Here is a 25301-nt window from a genome sequence, read left to right on the forward strand (position 1 = left end):
ACCTCTATCCACTCCAGCACTTTTTCTTTTTGCTATGTTTTACCTGCCATCTGGAACCACTTCCCTGCCTCTTTGGACTTAATTGACTCTTTTCAAATTGCATCTCTAGCTCCCAGCTCTCCCATCAGCCTTAGGACTCCCAGCCTTAAAGAAACAATCAGCCTCTTTTCCGTGAGCCCTGCAGTTTCCCTCTGCTGAGGTTCTTCCTGTCCTATCCAGCCTCTCCGCTCTTCTCCACTGAAGTGGCTATTGGTAATCTGTATGCTGTGGCTTGTTCCTTTTTTAAGGCTACTTAAGGATGCAACTGCAAATGTCCTTGCATTGTGTCCGATAGGCGTGTACGTGTGTGCAAAGCCACACAGAAGCATATTTAATTGTGTTGCATCTTACATAGTCAGAATGAGTCACTCAAGAAAAACCCATTAAGGAAAAATTACTCTCCGAGGAGGTAGAATATTGCACTTGGGTGGCTTCCTCTTGGTCAGGAAGCAGAGCTGTACTTCCTTGATTCATAATTGGCTTAAATAGCTCAAAGTGCATGTTAGTAGGGTTAGAGTTGTAATGTGCACGAACCTTACACAAGTTCTCAGACACAGCACCTCTCATCAACAAGAACAATCTTTTTTTGAAAGTTGATATAAAATACTTAATCAAATAATTAATAAATATGAACAAAAAGTCTGTAGAATTTCAAATAATTTTTAAAATCTACTATGTATAAAAACGTAAGCAGAGCAAAAGCATGTTCTTTTACCTCATTTATCCAATCACATACAATAACATCTAGTTAAGATGTAATTTTAATCCTTTCTTTGTCCTCAATTTGCTAAAAAATTTTCGAATTTATCATGGGATGGTACATAGTTTTCTGACTACTTTTAGTTAGATTTTGTTTATTGGTAGCCCTGAAAAGATTAAAATAAGTCAATAGTAATACTGAAAGAATAAATGCACAATCTCTTTATGAACCTTTAATGTAAAACATTATAATTAATGTAGAAATTCAGATGCTGTAATGTCACATTAATCTCATACCTTGAATTATCCTGTTTTAAGAATTAAAATATTACTATAGTCCAGTCAGGCCGCTATAACACAGTACAGGCTAAGTACCTCCTAAACAAAAGAAATTTGTTCCCTGCAACTTCTGAGGCAGAGATTCCATAATCAAGGGACTGGTAGATTTAATGTCTAGTGAGAGCCCAGTTCTCAGTTCATACATGTTATTTTCTCCCTATGTCCTAACCTAGCCAAAGGGACAAGGCAGCTTCATAGAGCCTATTTTACAAGGGCACTAACTAATCCTATTTGGGAGTGCTCTGTCCTCATGATCTGATCAACTACTCAAAGGTCCCACCTCCCAATACCATCACGTTGTTGACAACTTACTCAAGTAAATTTTGGAGAAATAAAAATGTTCAGACAATAGCAAATACTGTGCAGTATGAAAATATATAGTGAAATGTTACATGTTGTCAGCAATCTAGAAGCAATACTTCAATCTTCATTTTAGGTTCTATATGAGTGTGCAAGACCACTGAAATAGGACTTGCTGGAGTTCACTGGAATGTCTGATGTCTTTAAAAATTCATGGAACCCTCTCTTACAAGGTCAGTTGTGAGAAGAACCTTTTATATTTTGTTGGATGCTACGATAGGTGATCAGTTCATTATAATTTGGAATCTCATGTTCCTTGTCTCCTCATAGAAGCCCAAATAGATATAGGAGAACCCACAAGAAGAGTCATATTTAAATAAAATTAATACTATTTATCTTTTTTTGGTGTTCCCATAAATTAAAATACAGCAAAATATGTCACAGCTCAAATTTTAGGTTATTTGTATTGACTATTTGAAAGACAAAATCAAATGAGAAATATGAATATATTCGTGTAAGACTGTTAGATCCATTTAAGAAATACTTATTACCAGGCACCATTGCTTGTGATTGGAGATCTCAAAAATGTTCCCCCAGCCTTGAAAGTGTCTGTAATCTATCCAGGAAGGAAAGTAACAATAAATCACAGTAAATGAATCCAAGTAATATGTAAGACTAATATCCCCAAAGGTGACAAACCTCAGAAAAATATATTAGTTCAAATTTCTGGGCTTAATCTCTATTGTCAGTCAATTTGTTAAGCCAAATATTTCCAAAAAATTAGCTTATGGTAGTTCTGCTGTGATAGTGTCTCACTGAAATAGGTATTGAATATATATGCTGAGAAGTGACAGAGTAGTACTACCTAGAATATGACAGATTTGATTTTTCTGTTCTTTTTGTGCTCTTATCCAATATTATAGTTTTTGCCTTACATCCTTCTGGATTACATTGAAAAGAAAATAGGATTTAATTCCTTAGACTAGCTCTTCATGTACAGCTGGACCAGAGTCTGACCTGCTGGTACTAGCTCTGTTTGTAATAGAAATTTCCCAATTTATTTATTTATTTATTTATTTATTTATTTAACTTCAGGGCTTATTCCAGGGTAACACAGAGCCCTACCACTCACTCTCATCTTGGCAAAGCAGCTGTTCCCTGGCTCTGTGTACTCCCCACCTGTACTACTCCGGACGCCCCTGACTACAAGGCACACAGTCAAGAGGTCCTAATGTCTGTCACTTGTGCAGTAGTCTAGTGCCTCTTTTTGTTTGTCTACTTTAGACTGCCACATCAAGGGGAAACAGTGTATGAATGTGGAATAAAAGGAAAGCAACTAAAATCAGTAGACATGCCATTTTAGTTTCAGAGAAGTCAGTGTTTACTCAGAGACATTTAGTGTTTTGGTTTGCATTCAAAATTTATGGCAGACTTTTAAACAGATAAATGATCACACTGATGAGAGCCTCTGGGACAGTAAACCATTATTCATAATTATTATTCAAGTGCCTTTTTCTAGGTGAAGGTCTACTTTTGCCTGCCGTAAAAGTATTTTCAAAGAACTTTGCTTAATTAATTACGTTCGTGTTTGTGTTTCAAAGGAAGTGTATAAAATATTTACATTATGAATCAAGACAAAATGGTAAGCAGCTGACAGAAAGTGTGCATGATTTATTTTCATAAATTTCAATAAACTTAAATGACAAATGTAGATGTGACAGATTATTTTATAGGTCACTTTTACAGTCACTTCAATTGTGTAAAAGAAAGTCTAATTATCTTCCTCGATATATAATTGCTACCTTACCATATGTTTTTTCTTCTTTTCAATTTCCATGTTAATGTTAAATCAAAAGCTAAATACTTTCTCTGGATTCATGAAGGGGCAAAAGTGAAATAGGTAGAAAACTCAGAAAATTCAGAGTTGTTTGATGTAAAACTTAGTTATCAGAGTATTAACATTTTACTAGATGGCTTCTCATATTAAAAAATTAAAAACATTTCCCTATTCAATTAGCCATTGCTAAAGTTATGTTGAACTTGAGTGGATTAGATTTAATAATCTGACTTGAAGTAACACTTTATTATTAACTTTTGTTAAAAATGTTGATGGAAAAAATCAAGAACATGAGGAGAGAGCCTATAGAACGAGAGAAAATCTAATCCACATGCAACTCAGAGTATTAATCTCCAGGGTATTCAAATAACTCCAAAAACTTAATACCAAACAAACAAACTAAAAAACCCAAATGACCCAATCAGTAAATGGGCAAAGGAACTGAATAGGCACTTCACAGAAGAAGAAACAGGAATGACTGACAAATCTATGAAAAAAATGTTGAACATCTCTAGCAAACAGAGAAACACAAATCAACACTAGAGATTTCATCTCACTCTAGTCAGAATGGCAATTATTAAGAATACAAGCAAAAAATAAATGCTGAAAAATATGTGGGGGGAAAAGGGTCACTCATACCAACAGGTGGGACTGAAAATTGGTGCAATTACTATGGAAGACAGTATGGAGGTGCCTCAGGAAACTAGAAATGGAAACACCATTAGACCCAGTTATGCAACTCTTCAATATATATCCAAAGGAGTTAAAATCAACATACTGTAGTGACAGAGCCACATAAATGTTTATATCAGTTAAATTCACAATAGCTGAGCTATGGAACTAACCTAGGTGCCCCTCAACAGACAAATGGATAAAGAAAATGTGGCATATATACATAATGGAATATTACTCAGCCAAGGAGAAGAATGAATTGTGGCATTTGCCAGTGAATTGATGGAACTGATACTATCATGCTAAATAAAATAAGCCAATTGCAATATACTGAAAGCCAAAAGTTCTCTCTGATATGTGGATGCTAACACTCAATGGGGGAGGGCAATACAAATTTATTAAAACAAATGAAGGGGAAGGAAGGGAATGGAGAGGTTTGGGAACAGGAAAAACAATAGAATAAATGAGACATAACTGTGCTAAGTTTTTATATGAATACTTGACCAGTGAAACTCCATAGCATGTACAACCTCAAGAATTGGATCTTAATTAGAATAAATTATTCTTCATGCATGTATAATATGTCAAAATTCACTCTAATGTCATGTATGTCTAAAAGAACAAATTTTTAAAATCACATGGTATATTTTTATTATATATATAATTTTGGTGTATTTATTTCAGTTAAAATCCATTTAATATAAACTTTAATAAAGTGTTTATTCAACAGTATAATGCTTGTACAATAATCAACATTTGTGCTGTGACTTAAGTGTATCTAAAGGTATAATGCTTTTTTCAGAAAATAGTGATTTTTTTAGTACTTATTTGTCTATAAATATTCTAACTTTTATTATGAAATGCACTCGAGGTACCAAGCTTGAGTGGGATCAGGAATATTATATAGAATTTTAATGTCAAGCAAAAAAAATCATATTGTATTCAATTCCTTTGATATAAAATTTTTAAAAAGTAGGCATGTATATTTATAGATACAAAGTGTGGTTATCAGGGGCTTGGAGCAAGTGAGAAAGGTGCAAGTGCTAATGGATATGGGCTTCTTTCTCGAGTGCTGAAAATCTTCTAAAATTGATGGTAATGGTTGTGTAATTCTGTTAGAACATCTAAACTTGAAAATAAGTGAGTTTGGGGGTAGATATATCTTAATAAGCCTATTATTTCAAATAATATAAAAGAAGTATTCTTTTGCTGTTTATTCTATTTGTCTATCTATGATGGCAGTAACATATACTGGGCATTTTTGTCATTTTTATTAATACTATGTCCTAGTTGCTTTACTACTTAGTGGATTTTTAGTGCTCCATTTCATTTTTATAAGGTTGAAAACAATCTTTTCAAAAACAAGTACTGACAAAATTTATGAAGTTAGGCAGGTCTGAAGTTTTATAGAATTATATAATTAATGTTTTAAAGTTATCCAATTTATCAATTTCTTTCATTCACCAATTGTGCTTTCATTGAGCTGTTGGAACAAATCCCTGCCAATGAAAATATGTAGATGGCAAATAAATATGAAAAGATGCTTAGCATTATATGCTGCTAAGGAATTGAAAAATAAAACAAGAAATACCATTTATACTTATTAGAATGACAAAAACACAAAACACTAACAAATTGAGTGCTGGTGAAGATGTCTGTAGGTCCAGGAACAGATCTCTCATTTATTGCTAGAGAGAATGTAAGGTGGTAAGACCACTTTGAAAATCAGTTGGCAGCTCCTTATACCTAAACAGGAGTCTTGCCTGACTATTGCATTTCTATATGTTTGCCCCAAAGAGTTGAAACCTTATGTGCATAGCCTCCACACAAATGACTATTGCAGCTTTATTTATGACAAAACTGGAAGTAACAGGGATGTCTTTAGTGAGTGACAGGACAAATAAACTGCAGTGTGTCGATAAAATGGAAAATTATTAAACAATTACAGCAAATGATTTCTCAAGCTATGAAAAGATATAGAATAACTTTATATGAATATTTAAAAAGTCACTTTGAAAAAGCTCCATGCCATATGATTGCAACTCTAAGTCATCCTAAAGAGGTAAAACAATAGAGACAGTAACAATATCAGTGGTTGTCAGGGGTTGGAAGAGGTTGTGGAACACAGAAGACTATTATGGCAGTGTAATTATTTTGTATGATACTATAATAGTCAATATATGACAGTTATCATTTTGGAAAAATCCATAACAATGTACAACACAGAGTGAACTCTAATGTAAACAATGGACTTAATAATAATAATTCATTATTGATACATCAATTATAACAAATATTCTGGAGAATGTTAGATGCTCATAAAAGGAGACTGTGTATAAGGGTGAGGGGGCAAAGAAAGTGCAGAGAGAGTGGGTTTATGGTCTCTGTTTTTCCTACTCAGTTTTCTCTAAACCTAAAACTGCTCTATAAAATAAAATCCATTTACTAAAAGATGATTTATCAAATCTACTGCTATTTCAATTTTCTTTTTCTTTTTTTTTTTTTTTCAGAAGATAGGACAGACAAGGTATTACTCAAAGGTTTATTTCCAGGAACAGAAAAAGGGTACAAGTTAATGGTTTAAAATATGCTAACTCATCTTTGCATTTAATGAAAGCCACCTAAAACAGGACAAAATATCTGAGATAATCACAAAGAACCAAGCACCTGCAGCTGAATTTATGCTGCAGAACATGTATTTTCCATGATATCAGGAGAGAGCAGGTCCCTAGCTTTGCAGTGACAGAGCTGGAGGTGTTGTCAAGAGCCAGTAGACTTATTGTCCAGATGCCCTAGACTCAGTGAGACACTCTGTATAGACACATCTGCATCAAATAGCTCTAGCCTTTGATCTGTTTTACAACCACCAGTCTCAGGAATAGAAAAGAGGACTGCCACACTCATCAGGATGCCAGGAAAGAGGGCTGTGCTGGTTTTAGATTCCTTACTGCTCATGAAGGTGACAATGACACTATAGGACTATCCTTTGTCTGGTTCTCAGGGCTGGGTGGGGCACCAGCTCGCAGTTACCTCCTTCATAACCTTAACTATGGAAATGTAGTCCTCCAACTCCACCAGTTCCTCCTGGGCAGTAGCAATGAATGCCAGAAGCAAGGTCATCCCTGCCAGGAAGCCACTGAAGATAAGGAGACATCAAGCACAAGGAAGTCCTTATTTTAATTTTTAAAATATTTAACTGGCATTTTAAAATCTCACCTAAACTTTGAATAAAACTAATATATTTAGAAAATTTTAAATAGATACTTATATAAATTCCAACGTCAAAATTATCCTCTTTGTAAGGAGAACCCTTAAAAATGGATGTCTCAGTTGTCAGAGTTTGATATGGACGAAAATCAGATGCAAAGGAAAAGGAGAGGTACTTGGTTTAAATATAACTTTTATTTGAGCTTTCCTAAAAGAAACAATTTGAGTATCCCAGAAAGTTTAGAATATGTGCTTGGCATTGTGGTGAAAAAATAAACTGAGATCTATCTGTTGGTCTACTTTAAGGCATTTGAAAGTGGGGACAGGGGCTGAGGTTGTGGCTCAGAGGTAGAACACTCACCCAGCATGTGAGTGGCACTGGATTTGATCCTCAGCACCACATATAAATAAATAAATAAAATAAAAGTATAAAGAAATAATAAAAACTTTAAAAAAGAAAGTGTGTGTGTAAATTATCTTTAAAACTTGCTAACTTTTTGAGACTCATTTTCCTTCCTACTGTAATCTGAAGGTGTTTGTCAAGATGTGGACAAAGAGCTTTCCAAGGTTTGAGAATATTATAATTTTACGGAAAATAAAGCTCGCTCTCTCTCTCTCTCTCTCTCTCTCTCTCTCTCTCTCTCTATATATATATATATATATATATATATATATATATATAAATGTTAAAGATAAAATTTGGGAGCAAGGGAGTCTAATATAACTCACCCTCCTCAATCACTCTCCAAAATTCTGAACAGTAATAAAAGAGATAAATCCTTATTATCAAGCTATTAAAAACAAGTTATCAAATGAACATATATGCCCCATTCAAGGGTGTCCTGGGATCAATACATTATATTTTAGTGAACACTCAAGAAGAATTTCCACTCAATGCTTGAAATGGAAGTGCTTTTTTCATTTCTAGACAAGTGGCTCAGAATCGTATTTTATTTGTGCTTTGAGGATAGTGTTCATAACAGAAATTCCCACTAAAATATTTATCTCTTTGGGTATTCCAGATATTTTTCACACAAAATACATATGGAGAAATTCATATATGGCATTAAACAATCATACTGTCCTTTTAAAGTCCAAGAAATTGTCCATCAATAATTAAAATTCATCATTACACAATGCTTATTTAGAGTGTGTAAATTGTTATTACCATACTCATTAAAAATTTCTTCCTACACAATCTGAAGTCTGTTGGTTGAATCGTCTTTTCAGTGTTGAGAACAACTGGATCATATATGTATAAGTGCAAATTGTGGGTTTTACGATACTTTTTATTATATAGGTATACCTAGGTACTTCATTACATAATTTTACTATATTCACTAAGTGCTTTACTCATTGTTTATTGAAAATGTGCTTAAGTAGAGAAAGATTTTGAAATATTTTTGTGTGGTTTTAACCAATAAATATTTATTGTTAGTGCCCACTACTTGGAATATAGAGAGGAAAACTCCACAAATTGGAATTGTAATAACTCTTCATTTGCATTTTTTCATGAAATTAAGTTTTTAAAGACTATTTTAAAGAGGGGATAAGAGAGAGAGAGAGAGAGAGAGAGAGAGAGAGGAGAGAGGAGAGACAGAGCCTTTGCATCTGTGCAAGTTTAAAATTTGCTTTTGTTTCATACATGAAACGTTTATTTTCACTAGTTAAACCATGATGCATGATTATTTAGATAAAAGCTTAAATATTATTAAGCCATATTTATAAGATGTAGAATTTCATAACCAAATATTCTTTTTTTAGATAGAGAGAGAGAAGAGAGAGAGAGAGAGAGAGAGAGAGAGAGAGAATCTTTTTTGTAGATGGACACAACACAATGACTTTTTTTTTTTTTTTATGTGGTGCTGAGAATCGAACCCGGGTCCCGCCCATGCTAGGTGAGCGCTCTACCGCTGAGCCACACTCCCAGCCCCATAACCAAATATTCTTGAATGCTAATAATACTTATGAAAGTTAAAAATAAAAAATTGCATTTTATTTTTGTTACACAATAAGAATGCATGTAAAAATTCTGAGAGTTAAGATATAACAAATTCTGTTAAAATATTATTTTTGAAGGAATAAAAATGTTATCCTGCTCTGACAGTATGTAAAAGGATATAGCAAGAGGGATGGACCAGGAATTCTGTATTAGATTTATAGCATCAAAGTAGAAACAATTCAAAAAGAGGATGTTCAAAAGTTACTCGAAGAAATAGCATCTTAAAATTATTTTTAATGGGTTAGTTATTGATTACATATTCTATCTATAATCCACATAAACATTAAAAAAGGATAAATATTAATTACAGAACCTTCCTAAACTTTTACAAATGTACTATGCCTGAAAAATATTTCTAGTTGGCCTTTCTTTCTAGTTAAAAAATTAATTTGTAGATGCATAACACATTCTCTGACATTTAGCTCTTTTTTTTTAAGCCAAACTCCTGACTGTATCTGAAACCCCTGAAAATTAATCCACAAGATGTCTAGATCTTTGTAACTAAAAGTTTAGCACAGGGACTCCTTTCAAGACTTTTTAGAAATGTAATAAACTTTTGTGCCTCTTAAGAAGTACAATGAATGCAGAAATATACATTGGTCAATAGTCAAGTCTTAAATAGTACTCTGTACCTGATAAAATCAGCCACAATATCAAAGATTTTTAATGCACGTATCCTCTTTCTTTTAGTCTGTTTTGGCATTATAAGAATTAGTTAATAATTCAACAAAAACATAGTAAATATTTACTGAGCACACAGCAATTCCTTAGTAGTACACTAAGTACTTGGAGTTCAAATTCAACAGAATACTCTTGCCCTTAAAGTTCAAGCTCCAATTGTAATTTTTGATCGTTTCAGTGAGGAACTTCTATGTATTTCAGAAGTATGTTTGTAGTGTATATAACTTAGGCTTTTCAATAAATCAAGTCTCTTGAGAGGGCATGATGAAAAGTCAAATCTTTCTGTCTCCCCAAGGTAAGTGATTGATTCAGGATTTATTTAGTATAACTCGTGTTATACTCCTGGGAAATAATTCCTAAAACAAGTTCAATGCTGACATTCCTAATTATTTAGTTGGAATTATTATGAAAATACTATTATTAATTTACATCTTTGAAAAACAACTCTATATACAGTCTCAAATATGATATTTTATTAAAGCTAATTTATGTCTTATATGCTAAAATTCTTGATATAGGACATCTTAAATTTTTTTTCAGCATTTCAATAACAATTTTATTAGGTAGAAATTTTAGTAATTTCTTAAAAGAAAGTATATAAATACATAAATAAAAGTTTAAAAATTCATGTGGTATGTAATTTGATTTTCACATGAAATCATCTTGAAATGACATAAAAAAGTATAATTTTCTCTAACATGTTAGCTATCAATTAATGGTAAAATAGTTCATATTCACTCAAAATATTAAATGACCCATAAACTTATTTAAAACACTTAGAATTAAAGTATAAATTGCAAAATGGTAACCATGTCTGGCATTTTAATTTCAAACACTCATCCTCTTAACATTTTTAGGAGTATTTTTTCTCCAATGTATAAATATATATGTCTTGTAACATGATACCTTTATTAAAGATAATACTTGGCTATTTTAAACAAAATTTTTAATGTTAGTACTACAGGGTGTTTTCCTATAATAAAGAATTTTGTGTAAGAATTGCTTATGATACTCTTTGGTTTAAAATAAATAACAAAGGCCAAGCTTTACAGAGTGATTAGTGAAAGGATGAAGTTTAAAAATATCAAACAATGAAAGGATATTTTCTTTAGATATAACATTCTAAATAGTCTTTTATCCTCAATGTAACAAAATAATAGAAAATTACAGAAGATATTCATATTCAGCTTCTAGGTATTGGTCCTTTGATCCTTGGAGTGTGTATTAAATTTTCTAAATTTAAAACATGCTAAATAACTTAAAGGAAATAGCCATGGCTGAATCTGATGAATATTACCTCTGAAAACTGATTATAATTCAAAAGATGCTGTTTCATTCAAAGCAAGTGTGTCCACTAAAAATATGTATTTAATTGAATTTTTAATTTAATCAACTTGAAGCTATGAATTTAGTGCTCATGAAAGAAAGAGATTAAGATTGAATAGAGAGAGGAGGTTCCCATCCCGCTTTGCTGGTACATTTAAGATTTCACCTGAAGGGGCCACCCTCTAGTTCACTGAACAATGCCTTTCACATGGTTATTAAATCCCATGGACAACAAAATAATAGGCCACTGGATTTCACTTAGGAGTTTCTTTAGGTCATTAAGTCTTGGGGTTTTCTTATGGAAAGTCAAACATGCTGTATTTTTCTTACAATAGGGCAGTAGGTATACTGACTTTGATAAAAGAACTACTACATATATCACGTTATAATTTTGACTTAAAAAACATTTTTCTTAAAGAAAGAAGCCAAAAATATTGTCTAAATGCTGCAAACCAGGATGGAAAAGTCCAGGAACCAAAAATAAATACACAGACAAAAATATACACATAAAAAGAAATATTCAGAAGCAAGAAGTGGCTACATGGCAACAAACTTTATGGTTACCTATGAAAACATTAAATTATTCATGAGATTCTATTTAGGATGCAGATGCAAAATCAACTCCCATTTTACAAAGTTATTGCTTGACACTAAAATTAATTACATAAACTTTTATAACTTCTTTTAATAATCAACTTCGGTAAGATAAAATTTGGCAAGGAGGGATACAGGAAATATCTTTGTTTTTGATAAGGAATAAATACCACATCATAACTGGCTTTTACTATTTGAACACTGTGTCCTTTAAATACTGTATGAGTATCAAGAGAAAGCAGAAACAGGTAGAAAGTAGTTTATAAGAGACTCATATTAGCATTGAGTTCTTCAATTGTAAAATCAATTAGATTGTAATGAAAACACTCCATACAAGCCAGGTAAAAAGTCCAACTGTCAGAGAGATAAAGTGTCACAAACTATCAGTTTAGGGCAAGTAATCCATGCAATGTTAGTGGGAACACAAACTCTCCCCTTTATCTTTAACTATGCAAACAGCAGGGATTTCAAAAGCTACAAAAGTGCAGCCCTACTGATAATGACAAAACAGCAGAGTTGATTATTCAGTATTTGGTGTAGAAAGCTTCAAAGTTTGCTGATTACATATAATCACTTCTATTCATAAGGAGATGTTGACTCCTTTCGATTTATGTTTAGTCCTTATCTTGGAAAATGTATAATTATCAAATAATATAATCACACACACTTCAAACACTCATTATATTCTTTTTGTTACAACTGGATGAAATAATATGACTATCAACAACTGTTTCAAAGTTAGCACAACAAACTTTGGCAATTGATAAAGATTAGTCATTGCAAGAATGTGTTAGGTACCATAGATTAAATTACGTTTATCACTTCAGATATGTAGTGTTCAAATAGAGGGGGAAAATGTCAGGAACAGGATGTATTTATTTTTGTTTGTGATATTTACCCAGTTATTTTTATTCCAAGAGGCAATAAAATCCAACAAGCAGATCAATAAACTAAGTGAGAAGAGAGTTCAGGACTTAAGAATGATCAAATTTTTTAAATGGAAGGAAGCTTAGAATGTTTTGTATAGACCTCTCTTTTGAAGATAAAGTGACATATTTATTTGGCTTTAGGCTCAATATTAAAGCAAGAATTAAAACAAAACAACAAACAAAAGAACAACAACAACAAGAAGCCACGGAGTCTAGTTCAGTATATTTCCCCTCAACCCTGTCTTTGAAGCTTAATTAACATCCTCAAATCCATCATTGCTCTTTATCAACAGAGCTAGGAATCATAATGCCCTTTCACATCCTATCCCCTTAATCCATAGGAGGACATTTCTGTATTTTTCTAGCGTCCTAGAAGCACTAGTAATGCAAGGGATGCTACGAGATTCTTTCAGTGATACATTATGTTTTAGCAGTGCTGACATTTGGTCATAGCCATGTAAACAATAGTTTTGTTTTCTGTTTTTCAAAGTATTTTTGTTGTGTTTCTGTATGTTTTCTGTATTTCTTTAAATCAGAGGTGAAGAAAAATTTTAAAAGTTCATAGCCTAGCAATGTGCAAAGTGTCAGGATTTCCACAGTGCCTCAAGTAATAATGGAAGTGTGACTGTCAAGGCTGGTATACATTTATCTGAGTATTAGAGAAGAAGAAATTGTAGATATTATATTTAGATGCAAATGAAAAGTTTGTTCTGAAGAAATAAATAATTATCTTGTTAAAAACAAATATATTGCCGGGCTGGGGATGTGGCTCAAGCGGTAGCCTGGCACGGACAGGGTGCTTGGTTGGACCCTCAGCACCACATAAAAATAAAGATGTTGTGTCCACCGAAAACTAAAAAAATAAATATTAAAAAAATTCTCTCTCTCTCTCTCTCTCTCTCTCTCTCTCAAAATAAATAAATAAATAAATATCCAATGTGCTTTGGCTTCTTTAACAAGGGTTGAAGCAAATACATTCAGTTAATTCATGATTATGTAGAATCTCCAGACTTGGGTAAAAACTATGAGAGCATTAAAAATCCCAGAAATAGCAAAATTCAAATAATGAGAAAATGGGCAAAGGTGGCTATTTTAAAAAATAGCTATGAATTTAGTTAAGCATTACTTTAATTTACATGTCCTGTGCGAATGTCTGTTATAAATAAATAAAATAAACCACAAAAAATGAAGTAGTTCTGGCTTATAAGTGTTTATGTAAAAGCTGGCTAGGTGTTTAATTAGATGCAAGTTCAATATAAGTTAATAGTCCACAACATCTACTAAAATCAAAGGAGTGGAATTAATGTAGATACAGGACCATGGCTTCATGCTAAAAAAGTTTCAGTTTTATAAAAGAAATGATTCCTTCTTGTTTGTATTATGGAAATCACATTTTTGGATGTTCATGAATTTACTAGACTATTCCAGAGTGACCTAAAAAAATGCATCCAAAAAAGAGAGCTCTCTAGAAAGTAAATTACATGAGAAGGATTTAGGGGATCTAGGCTGAATTTCTATTACCTCTTAGTAAAATAGTAAGAACAGTAATAAGGAATAACTTTGAACTAATTAGTTTAATTACCAAAAAAATAAGTGTTACAGAAAAAGAATAGCATTCCCATATTTAGGACATTTTTTAAATGGAGAATATGTGATTGACAGTTGTGAATGCTGTAGGATGTATTACTGAAATGGGAGTTGTATTAAATCATATCAAGTTCCCATCTATGATTTATGCTTGTTTAACCCATAGCCATCTTCTAATATTTACTGTGTTGAGCAATTATCTTATACTATTTCTTCTTATACAATCCCTTCCACTTCTATGCAATTTCTCTTGTGGAATTTTTGCAGTTTTACTGGGACAACAGATTTGTCTAAGACCAGCTTAGCATTTCAAGAACTCTGTACATGATAACATTATCGTATGGGGTATTAGACTAACCATGATATTCTCATTCCTCTTTGCCATTGATTATGTTCTGGATTCATATGTGACCAGTCTTTACCAATAAGATAGAGAGAGAGACTGAAGGAATTACCTTCCCTGGTAGGGTGAAATTCTATGATTAGAAAAAAACTAGATTTTTCCTACCATATAAGTAACTGTTATGTGACCATACCATTTGTAATTCTGTCACCATCTTACAAATTGCTGGGGATAAACAAGAGAATTGCAGAAATGCTGACCCAAAACCTTGATATCATTGAGTTATGAAATGATACTTAGGGCCAATTATCTTTAGACTGTTGTTAAAACACTGAATTTTCTCATATTTAATTTCCTTCCAGAAGACATTCTATTTTAAATAGACAAAATCATTTCCAACTAATACACTATATACAAATTATATAAAAACTATAAGATGCAGTAAGTTTCATAAATAGAAGTCTAAGAAATTATTTCTAACATAAGGGACTTACATACACTAAAGAATCAAAAAAGCCATCTCTGAAAAATGTCAGGCCAGAATAGGAACTACACAGATGCTGCACACATGTGGATATTTAGTGCAAAGGAATGAGAGATGTAGCCTGAGAAAGTGCTGAAGCAGTAAAGAGCAGGGTTACTAGGAGGAACTCCGAGAAGGCGTGTGTATCCACAGGATAAAAAAGAATTGTAAGAAGAAGATTCAGTTTAAGGGTTAGATGAAGAATTTTGTCATTCATATTTGGTATCTATACTTCATCCTAGTGCAATCATAGCTTTAGAAAAAATGGTAATGAGCAGGTAGAGTTTGCATAATCAATCAGAATGTGTTCTCTATGTGTCACACTATATTGAGAATGTTTGGGTTAATGGTATATGTATGCAGAGTAGCCAGGAGGATGTCATGGTAAAACTATTTCAAATGTCCAGACGATGAAAAATAGTAACTTGGACTAATAACTTGGAAAAATAGTAACTAGCACTCTGTTGGTGGTAATGACAATAATTACTATTTTTTTGTCTTCTGAATTCCTGCACTAAGTCTATGATGGATGTCTTCCTGGCCATTCTGAATGCCTCTCCCATTACCCTAAACATTCTCAACCATAAGTAACACATGAATATAATTCTGAAGTGCATATAAATTTGTGATATTTTTTCAAGTAGACTAAGCTTTGTAATGTGGGACCTAAGAGGAAGAGGGAATGTCAAGTAGGACTCCTGGATTTCTGACATGTGTTCTTGTGTGGATAATGGTTTAATGACTAAAACTGGCGAAAATAGAGAAGGTATTGATTTGAGGTATTTGGATACTGTGTTTATTGGATGTTTATAGTATTAATCATCAGCAAAAGAATGAGAAAGAATAATTGCTACTACTAATCAGGACATAAGATCCAATTTTTAAAGGGTTTCTTCATTAATAAATGTAATTTCCTTGTTCATTATAATATTTGTATTGGGAAAGACATGTTGGAACAATGAAGAGAGCTTATATTTAGAGCCACTGGAGCCAACTAGTGTCAAAGTACATGCTCTGACAAATATTCTGGGATCAGAGAGGAAGAATAGCTTTAATTCATTCTTCAGGGTACCTTGTTACTCATGCACTCATGCATCACCTGCAAAGACCACAATCAACTCCACCATTTTACAAGTTCCTATGTTTATCAATAAGCTTTATTGTTGTGTGTGGTTTTTTTAGTGCCTTTAAAATGTATTCTTAATTCTGATTAGATCCAAAATGGTCAGATGTTTTAGATTTTAATAAGTCCTGCCTCTAGGAAAGAATTCAGAGACTTTTCTGAATATTAGAGATGCTTTAATTAACTCAAAATATGTCTATGGATTTCCATTTTTGTAGCTTCAAGTCTAATTGCTTGACTTGACATTTGAGACAATTAAGAAAAATAGTATTTTTTGTTCCTCTATAAATACTGCTAATGCTTAATATTACTTATTTTTTTAAATCTTTAGGAATATTTAAATTTATTCCCTAGTTCAATAAGCATTTAATGGATGACTGCTGTGAGCAAACAACTATGTTATATTTTACTAAAAGGGGTTCAGTCTCCACCAGCAGTGACTTATTCTTAAACTCAAGTTATCATTAATTATCTTTCCACATAGCTATAATTAAAAATGTCACTAAGTATAGGGATTTATATAATACTTGGTAGCATTATCTAAGTTCTTTAGCAACATTACATAGAATATTTTCTTCATAGATGTTGATCACTGAAATTTAGATATCATAAGAATGTAAAAATGAATAGGAAGACTGGAAATAGAGTTATGCAACATATCTAATCTAAGAATTGGTTGTGAGAAGGAACCATTGGTTGTCTCCAATTATGTGAAAAACTAGTCAATTTGGGCATTATAAAACAACAAAGAAATTGTAGGAAATAGTTTTTTTCAAGTTTTCTTTTACTATTGCAGCAATGAAAATATTATTTGTAGAAGTAAAAACCAAGAATTAACCTAACATCAAACAGCATGGTATAGAAAATATTATATTAAAGCATAGAATTAAATATTTGACAGTTATTAAAAAGTAATATTCTGGAACGGATTTAATGGAAAATATTTACTGAAAAATATAGATAACAAAATCTTTCTTGGTGATTACCCTAACTTTAAAGTTATAAATAAATTCATATAATTTAATTTTTAAATTTTAGTTGTAGATGGACACAATACCTTTATTTTATTTTTTTATTTTTTATGTGGTGCTGAGGAGTGAACCCAGTGCCTCACACATGCCAGCTAGCAAGTGCTCTACCACAGAGCCATGAAGCCACAGAGCAAAATGCTAAGAGTGTTTATCTACATTACTGGAATTTTGCATAAACTTTTTTTTAATCTATGCTTTCAAATGTCTTAATAAAGAGGAATAATGTATATATTGGTTCATAATTTAGGTTCCATAGTCAAAAGAATCTGAATCAAATTGCACTAAGGACACTGCCCAATACAGCGCAGTTTTTTTTGCATTGTGTCCTCTGCTGTATAATGATTTCCCCAACTCAAGATAATGTGAGCTCTCCCCTGGAATATATTCAACGTTTATGTTTAAAAAAATTATATGTAAGTAGATGCATAGTCACCCATCTTATTTTGGATTATACTTGTCATTTCTGATTTAGATTCTCCTTAATATATTTTGGCTTATGTATGCACTCAGAAAAAGCCTTTTGACCAAAGCATGAAGATACATGCATTTTGTGTCTTCACATACATACATACAACATTGAATTAAATGTTTTCTTTGATCTGTGCTTTTCATTTTAATTCAAATAAAAACATGGCTTTTTTGAGAGGGTGGGCTCATAATATAGTAAAGTAAAGCCAAATACATGTTTCTGCACTTCAAGTAGTGAACAAGTCATCAAACACCTACATTAATAATTCATAGGTGAGAATAAGGACAGTTCTCACTGAAAAAGATTTCATTATTGGATCATCAAAGAACAAGATTGAAACATGTTGTTCAATCGCTGAAAAAAATCTCATTACTTTAAAGGAGTAGGGTTTAGTGTCACCTACTGTACTGTAGAATATGTACAAACAAATGGCTCATAAATATATTTTCTTTTGTGTGTAGGTTGTATTTATCTCTTCTTAACAGTTTTGTTCTTTCTGTGATTTTCTGTTTCATTATTTTATGACACTACATTCCTCTACAGTTTAAATATTGCATCCATGTCTTATGGAGACAATAGTTTACCAGTGAACTTCAAATCAATAGAAATTATAGGAATTATTTTGCACCTAAATGCAGTCTGGCATCAAAGCCATTATCTAATGAATGACCAAACCTATGTTGCCCCCTCATAATTAAAATTATGACTCCTGGAAATCAAAACTGCAAAATGAAGTTTTCAGCTCTTTTCTTAACAGCATTAACCTTGAGATTAAGACAATATTAATCTCAAAATTAACACATTATTAATAACATATTCTTATGATCTGAAGAAATATAAAAATAAAATTTTCAAGAGAAATATCATTTAAAAAAAATACAACACACCTTGTACCCAATTACTTCAGTGACAACTAAAATTTCGTACTTAATTTTCCAAATTGTTGATGAATACCTCTCAAACTCTGAGATTTCATCACTTAATCACTCCTGAAAATGTTATGTGTGACAATTTATTTCCCTCCTAACACTTACTAAATTTTATTTATATTTGTTCGTTCATATTTTCAATAGATTACAGCCCCATTGAACACAGTTGTGACCTTGTGTTATCTTTGTTTCTCCAGTAACATTAGATAAATGTTACATTTATGAGGGATTATAAAGATGCATTACATAAATTTTATATTTATAAAGAATTATAAAGATGCACGTGGTGTATGTATGTATATGCATACATATTATATACTTGTGTATAATACACACACACACAAGTATTGGTTGATAGTAGGGCTTTTATGTCCTTTCTGGTTTTGATTTCATCTCTTATCTTCCTCTGTACTGATGTCATCCTTCAAAAATTAATACGAGGTTACCAATTTCCCCTCTTGTCACCTTTACCACCACCACTCCCCAAAGGTGGATCAAAATTTACTCCTTTCAGATTGGTATAGACATTATTCTATTACTTGTTGATGTAACTATCTCAGTGGTTTTACATGTACAGGCTCTTAGCAGATAATTTTTTTCCAAATATTGTAGTGGTTAAAATTTCTTAATTTTGAACTTTATAAAAAAGGAATTTTCTATGTTCAGTTGCAATGGTTCATTTCATGTATCAATCCGACTGGGTAAGGGATTACCAGATGCTTGTTCAGACATTATTCTAGGTGTTTCTGTGTGAATATTTTGGGAGCACATGAACATTAAGTTGTTACAGTGAGTAAAACTGGTGCCTCTCCAGTGTGTTAGCCTGGTCTAATCTGTTGACAGCTTGAATAGCATAAAAGGATGGCCCTCCCGCAAGAGAGCAAGAATTCTACTGCCTGACAGGGTTCAGACTAGAACATTGTCTCCTTCTAGCTCTCAGTCAGCATCTTTCAGGCTTGAAGAAGGACATTGTCTCTATGGATTTTAGACCTGACTTTTCATGATCACATTACCTAATTCCTTATATCTAATTATATATGTGTGTATGTTTCCATCAATCTAATCAATGTGTCTGTTTATCTACCTACCTACCTATCCACCTACTTACGTACCTACCTATCTCCAACCAATGGTTTCATTTTCTCTGGAGAACTCTAATACAACAGGCTTCCACAAGCTATTTCTCAGTAATTTATTTTCATTATCAATCTCTGTTGTGTTTAATTGCAGTTCAATAATTGCAGTTGTCTAGTATTCCATTCTGTGAAAATAACAAAAATAATTTATCCATTCTTTTTAAATGGACATTTGAAATTTTTCCTTTATTGTTTTGCTTTTACAAGTAGCCATCTTATGACTGTAACAGTACTTTGCTTTATTGTGCTTTTACGAGGGATGGTCTATGGTACCTGACTTGAAAACAGAATTGCTCATTTATAAAGTATATGGCTATTTAGCTTTTTCAGAAAATGCCCAATTATTTTCCAAAGAGTTACACTGATTTCTATCGCAGTGAGCGGTTTATAGAATTTCTGTTAACACACCTCATCATCAACATTTGTAATAAGCTACTTCATTTAAGCAAATCTAGTGAGTGTAAAGTGCTGTATCATTGCAGTCCTAATTCCCATTTATGTTATTGTTAATGGGTTTAAGCACCTTTCTATCTATTGATTTATATACCATGTACCTTTCATCTTCTATAAAATTCTACTCATTTATTTTGAGCACTTTTCTTTTGAGATGTTTGTCTTTTTATTTTATTGTATTGATTCAATAATGTAATCATTCAAGAAAAATTTATTGATTGTGTACTACTTGCCAGACACTCTTCCAGTTACTGGAACATGATATGAAACAAAATTAACAGAGATTTACTTGTCATATATCTCAAGTTTAGTGAAACAATACACAAAATAAACAATAAGTTTATGAACATACATACACAAGAGATAGTGAAGGAGAGAGGTTTGGATATGTAGTAGGCAGTTTATTAAAACGTATTGCTGTTTTAAAGATAAATAAAATGCAGCATTTTAATATGGTGGAATTTATCTTTTATTTTTAAGTATTGTACATTTGTGTCTTATTTAATAAATCCTTAAAATGTTTTACATATTTCTGTTAATTTTTTTGTATTTTTGTGATTTACCTTTAAGTTATAGATAAACAAAGATAATCTATTGTTCTGGCATATGAAGTAAGCTCTATTTTTTTTTTCTGAATCAAAAACTAGCTCTAAAGTTATTGAAAAAACATTTCCCTTTTCTATGATATCTGAGTTTTCTTTTAATTTCTACTTATTTCTTCATATGGCAACATATTATTGCCTTAATGAATCAGCTTATTAGAAGTTCATATCTCTTTGGTAGGACATTTCCCCCACATTCTTCGTCATCTTCTTTTTTTTTTTCAAGAAATCTTTTAAATTATTTATTTTTTTATTTTTAAAGACCACTGATGACTCAGGTATATAATATGGGTTACTATCATTTGCCTTCAGCAAAGATGATGTTTTCCTCTTCCTCTTCCACCAGTCACAGTGGGTCCTTCATGTGGTGGTGCCTCTCAGTTTATTATTGCCTTTCTTCTGTAGCTGGTTTTTTTTTTGTTTGTTTATTTGTTTTTGTTGTTGTTGTTTGTTTTTTGTTGCTGCTGTTGTTGTTCTATAGGGAGGAGGACCTGACGCAGAGACCATCTCCTCCCTTTTCCAAATCTTGGCCCCTAACAAAAGCTTCTTCAGGTCTTCCTCCTTGCCTCTATCTTTCTTGTGAGCACTCAGTGGAAGTCCATGCAGAATAAACTGCTAATGAATGTCAACTTCTCTTGTGTCTGGAGAACTGAGATTTCTATAAAGTGAACAGTAGTCCATAATCAGCTGTCACCAATTCATTAAAACTTTAGTTGACTTCTTTTACCTACTAATATGGTTCCCATAATTTGCTCAAGAAGACTCATACTTGTGTCCTTTCTGTCCATGGAGGGGACTATCTTTCCTCAGGTTATAGGCTTCTTATACACCTCCAACCTCAAGGCTCTGATGAGTTCAAGAAAAGTTATGCTTTTGTGGCTTATCTGTATTTTCTTATTAAGTGGAAACGACCTTTTTTCAGCTTTCTACAGTAAATGAAATTGTAATCTATCTTTAATTCTTCATTTAAAATCTTTAAATTCTTCATTTCTCAGCTTAACGTTTTTAAAGAGGTCAAAATTAATCATGTGGTATTATATATTAAATCTGGCTGGTGACTCCATGGCATGACAAAGATTTTGGTTTTAGCTGGGAACATCATCATCTTAAATAAAAAGTTTTATTTCTGATCCACTCTGCAATTCATGTGACCACGTTGCTAAATTTGAGCCAATAAAATGTGCCAGAGAGTGCTGTCTAAAACTTCCTAGAAGTCTTTTTAAAGAGAAAGTCATTCCTAAGGTATAGCATATGAATCTGATTTTTGGAGCTCCAGCAACCATCCTATAAACACAAAGACAGTCCAAGATGACAGAACAAAGAGCTAAAAGTCGAGTTCATAATGAAGATATTGTAGAAATGCCAAACTAACTCTGTACTGACAACCTACAGATAGATTTTATGTGAGAGAAAAAAAATGTCTTTTTTCTCTAAAATAAATAAATATATTTTTATTACACTGCATTGTTGGTCATTTCTCTTAGACTGTGATCTGAAAAGCAAACTGTCTTAAACGTTTTCCTCTTAGAATATCCTCCTCTTAGGATAGTCACTAAAATGGTTTTATGATGACATATATTTAAATAATATTTATTTTTTATTAAACAAAGGATTTTTTAAATTTTATTTTAATCTTGACACTTCTTGGACCTTTGAATTTACACCTAAGTTTGTGAATCAGTATTTTGAGTTCCGCCCAAAAGATATATTATTAATTTTATTGTATTTACTATGAGTCCTTAGATATGATGTTTTACAGAATGAATACATTTGCAATACACTCTTCCTCTTTGAATCCATGTTAAGTTTTTGTTTATGTACATATCCATTGATGGATATCAATAAAGTTTTATATATTTTTCCCACAGAGGCCTTTTAATTTCATGATTTTGTGGTTAGAAAGTTGATGTTCTAGTTGATATTGCTCCTACTTTTTCTTTATAGTTTATAACTAATGATCAAAATAGTTGTAGATTTTATCAGTCATCTTAAATTTTCTCATCCTGCTTCATTTTCTTAATTAATTTTCATTTATCAATTTCATTTGCATTTTCTTAATTTTCTATCATTTTGTGAAAAGTTTAAAATAAAGTATTTTGTTGTCTCTACAGAGTTACTTGTACCATTTTTATAATCATAATTATTTTCATAATCATAGTTTCTTTCACTTTTTTAAAAACAGAATGATTTTCCTGTCTTTTCATACTGAATAAAACATCCACTACTATCTTTTCATTGTTGTTCATACTAACAACTTCAAATTTCTTTATGAGATTCTCTTAATTCATAAAATTACATAGAACTGAATCCTATAGTTTACAATAGCATGAAATTAAAAATTGTATTGAAAGCCAATTATAATAGCAGGTATCTTGATCTTAAACAAATTTCAGATAGAATACTTAAAATTATTTATTCAATTGAATATTCTTTGTTTATTCCAAGTGTACAGAAAAGTTTTGTAAACATGAATACAGCTGAATTTCATTATATACTTTTTTCTACAACTCTTAAAATATTTATATTTCTATAATTTTTATTCTTTACTATCATATTCTTAAATAATCAATGTTTAAAAGTTGCATTCTTCTAAAAATTGCAATGAACATTAATGTGTAATTTTGCATATTGCTGGAGTGACTTTGTCAATATCTTATTTTAAATTATTGCATCTATTTTCATGAATGACATTGGCTTATAATTCTTTCTTTTATATTACCTTTGATTGATTTATATATCCATTCATCTATCTCAGAATGGTCTTATACATCTGTTTTATTTTTTCTTGCTTTTTTGTTTTTTAGAGATTGGAAAGAATTCTGAAATGATGAAACATAATTTTGTGTAAAATTATTTTTTTACATTTTATTTCACAAGAATATATATTTATGAGTTACAACACAATGTTTTGAAATATGTATACAGTGTAGAATGGCTAAATCAAATTATGTAAAATATGCATTACCTCATACACTTGTCCTGATTTTTTTCTTCTTTTTTTGTGGTGAGAATACTTAAAAATGTACCCTACTAACAAATTTACTCTATTGTCACTTATACAATATGCAGTTATTAACCATACCTGCCATGAGATACCTTGAAATTATTATCTTACCTAATTGACATTTTGTGTTCTTGGATCAATATTTCCCAAACCCCTCTATTTCAGCCTCTGTTAGCTACCATTTCACTTTCTAAGAGCTTGACTTTTAAAAATGCCACATATTAATAAACTCATGTAGCATTTGTCTTTCTGTATCTGGCTTACCTCATTTAACATAATGTGTTCCAGGTTCATTTATGTTGTAGCAAATCACAGGATTTCATATCATTTGATATATACCTAGTAATAAATCATGTGGTAACACTATATGTAAGGATCTCAGTTCACCAGAAAAAAAACAAATAGAACCATATTCCACATAATGGTGTTTTGGTCATTTATGGACCAAGTATACAATGGGTCCCATAAGATTGCAAAGGAGTTGAAAAATTCCTGTTACTTAGTAATAGTATATCCCTAGTAATATTCCAGAACAAAAAAACAAACCTACTGTGCTACCAGTTACATTAAATTATATGGCTTAAAAAACTTTTTGTTTTTACATTTTGAATGTACCTTGGGTAAATGAACATATATGGATATATGGATTTTCTTGCTTTTTTATTAAAAATACATTTATTTTGATTTTTGGATACTTCTGCTGCCGTTTTTTAATTCCCTATTACACTCTCTGAATTTTACCTGTAATTTGCTCCATTTATATTTACAGTGATCACAGATAGACTTGGGCTTGTAATTTTAATTACTTAAATTTTATGTATTCATTTCACCTTACTTGTTTAACTTTATTATCTGTCACTTCCCCCCCTTATTTTACATATATATATTTTTTTAAATTAAAATTATTAAGCCTTTCTTCCTTCCCACTGACTTTCATTGGTTTAGAAATTATATGTTTAATTTCTTAGTTTTTTAGTATATATCATTGCCATTGAAACATGCACATTACATTTTTAAAAAATCTATATTTATATTCTCAATCTGTCTTCCAAAAAACATGAGGACTTTGGAATTCTTTAAGTCTCATCATTATTTTACCTATTGTATTTTTCCAGCATTTTACACCTGCCCCATTTCACCCTAAAAGTTGATTTATTATAGCCACTAGCATTATCATTATTTTATTGTCAATGTTACTGTTATTGCAGTTATTACTGATGGTTGTATTATAGTTTTTTTTAAGAGAGAGAGAGAGAATTGTAATATTTATTTTTTAGTTTTCGGCAGACACAACATATTTGTTTGTATGTGGTGCTGAGGATCCAACCCGGGGCAAACGCATGCCAGGTGAGCGCACTACTGCTTGAGCCACATCCCCAGCCCTGTATTATAGTTTGTAAAAAATAATGCTTAGAATTGTTATCACATCACATTGAAATCTTGGGTCCATTCCCCATCCTCTGTGTCTTGCAACAT

This window comes from Urocitellus parryii, chromosome 1 (assembly GCF_045843805.1).
Source record: "Urocitellus parryii isolate mUroPar1 chromosome 1, mUroPar1.hap1, whole genome shotgun sequence".
Classification (NCBI taxonomy): domain Eukaryota; kingdom Metazoa; phylum Chordata; class Mammalia; order Rodentia; family Sciuridae; genus Urocitellus; species Urocitellus parryii.